This window comes from Poecilia formosa, unplaced genomic scaffold (genome assembly GCF_000485575.1).
Source record: "Poecilia formosa unplaced genomic scaffold, Poecilia_formosa-5.1.2 Scaffold831, whole genome shotgun sequence".
Lineage (NCBI taxonomy): Eukaryota > Metazoa > Chordata > Actinopteri > Cyprinodontiformes > Poeciliidae > Poecilia > Poecilia formosa.
In genome coordinates this window covers 45,410-48,171 of record NW_006800770.1, presented here as the reverse complement: position 1 = coordinate 48,171, position 2,762 = coordinate 45,410, and the positions used below count along the sequence as shown (strand labels likewise).

Here is a 2,762-nt window from a genome sequence, read left to right as displayed (position 1 = left end):
GATGTTGGTGTTTCAACTATTAAAATTTGACCACAAAACAACATTGATTCAATGACACAGTTTCAACATTACTTAATTGGCTAGAGGTGGATGGTTGTTTGATGGTTGATCCAGCTTCTGTCGTTGACCTTAAACATAAATTCAACCTTTGTGATCATAATTCAACATTGAATTAACATCTTTTGCAAACAAGCCAACAGGTAAGTAGCTTTGTGTTTGGGACATCCCACTCATGTAAATGGTGGGGGTGGACCGCTCCACTCCTTGTAGTAAGTTGCAGATGTTTTGGTGTCAATATATCACACACAAACAGTCAGTAAGAATTTTTATTAAGTCAAAAAATGTAGAGAAAGGAATCACCACCCACTATCCTCTACAGTGTTATTAAAAATGTGATAACCCCCACTCAGTAATAAAATGCTCTGACCCAGAGCTCTGATGAGGAGGAGAGGAGGGGAAGGTGTGTGGCAAAACAGCTGACATTGATTCAATATTGATCAGATGTTGATCAGACATTGGCATTTCAGTCATTAGATTTCAACCACAAAACAACACTGACACAGTTTCAACGGTTAGAATTGGATTGTTGTTTAATGGTAGATCTACCGTCAGTTTTCGACTTCAACCATACATGCAACCTTTGTGATAATAATTCAACATTGAATTAACATTGTGTGCTATCTGGGATAATTCTTCCCCAAACCTTGTCCTCAATCAAACTGACCTGCGTGTTTTCAGTTCAGCAAAACCCGTTAATGAGACATCAATTAATATCGTGTGCTGAATTAGGGAAATGCCTAATACTTGTAGGGCCTGGAGGACCGGTGCTGAAACACATTGGATTCGATGCTGGAATTTCATTTATTTGATGTCAACCACAAAACAACATTGATTCAATAACACAGTTTCAACGTTAGTTAATTGGCTAGAATCGAATGGTTGTTTTATAGTTGATCCACCGTCAGTTGTCGACCTCAACCATACATGCAACCTTTGTGATAATAATTCAACATTGAATTAACATCTTTTGCCAACAAGCCAACAGCGAAGCAGCTGTGTGTTTGGGACATCCCACTCATGTAAATGGTGGGGGTGGACCGTTCCACTCCTTTTAATACATTGTTGATGTTTTTGTGTCAATATATATCACACACAAACAATCAGTGAGAATTGTTATGAACAAGTAAGAAAATGTACAGAAAGGAATCAGCACCCACTATCCTCTNGTTTTTGTGTCAACATATCACACATAAATAGCCAGTCATAACATTTACAGACAAGTAAGAAGATGTACAGGACAGAATCACAACCCAATGTTGTCAACACATAGTACTTAAATTATAACGTGAGTAACCCTCACAAAAAATAAAAGTTGTTTCACCCGGAGCCAAAGGACGAGAGGAGGAGAGTAGAAAGGGGGAGGGAGGTTGAGGGGTAGACGGGCCAGGTGAGGGGTGACGGGTGGAGAAATGTGTGTGTCTTTGGCAGGTGGATGGGGAGAGGTCGGGGGATTGAATGGGAGAGGGAAGTGGAGGGGTGTGAAAAACAGCTGACATTGATTGAACATTTAGATTACCAGTTCTTCCCCAAACCTTGTCCTCAAAGCAAACTGACCTGCGTGTTTTCAGTTCAGCAAAACCCTGTTAATCAGATGTCAATTAATATCTCGTGCTGAATTAGGGAAATGCCTAAAACTTGTAGGGCCTGGAAGACCAGTGCTGAAACACACTGGATTCGACGTTGGCATTTGATTTATTTGATGTCAACCACAAAACAACATTGATTCAATGACACAGTTCCAACGTTAGTTAATTGGCTAGAATTGAATGGTTGTTTTATAGTTGATCCACCNGAAAATGTACAGAAAGGAATCAGCACCCACTATCCTCTACAGTGCTTAATTTAAATGTGATAACCCCCGCTCAGTAATAAAATGTTCTGACCCAGAGCGCTGATGAGGAGGAGAGGAGGGGAAGTTGTGCGGCAAAACAGCTGACATTGATTCCGTATTGATCAGATGTTGATCAGACATCGGCATTTCAGTCATTAGATTTGAACCACAAAACAACACTGATTCAATGACACAGTTTCAACGTTAGTTAATTGGCTAGAGGTGGATGGTTGTTTGATGGTTGATCCACCATCATTTGTCGTCTTCAACCAAAAATCAACGATTCTAACTATATTTCAACGTTGATTTAACATTGTGTGCTATCTGGGTTGAGAACGCCGTTCGTAACTGAGACAAGACTTCTACAAATAAAAGGCTAAGGCTTATTGGAAGACGTTCATTGGGGAGTAAACTCCTAACGTTGACGTCTAGTCCCAATATTTTTTTTGCTTTGGACAATTTGGTTTGCTTGACTCTTAGGGCATCTTATGAGTGCGGCAGATGTGTCAGATCTTCATTGTTTTGTCATTTTACAGGATTGTTTCAGATATAGATGCCCATCCAGACTTAAAATTCTGACCAGTAGTCATGTTTTATTGTGTTTATGTGAAACTTAAACATAATAAAGATGCTAAAAGTAATTGAACTCATGTCTTCATTTCAGCAAGCCAATAACATTCCATTGACAGGATCAATTTTTGGATTTTTGCTTTAGCATAAGAACATTGAGTAAAACAATGACAAGATATATATTTTAATCCTATGCAATAATAAAAGTAAACTAGTTTTAGGTATACATATATGCTGGTTTCAAGAAATTCAATATCAAGTAACATTTTCTTTACTTGAGAATATTTTTCTTAAAATAAGA

The 2,762-nt window shown here is 38.4% G+C and overlaps 1 protein-coding gene across 6 annotated transcripts in view; it reads left to right on the top strand.

The window, feature by feature from the left end:
- The window catches only part of sult4a1 (sulfotransferase family 4A, member 1), a 56,125-nt gene that overhangs the window by 29,600 nt on the left and 23,763 nt on the right, over positions 1 to 2,762 (top strand). The gene's annotated exons all lie outside the window — the stretch shown is intronic.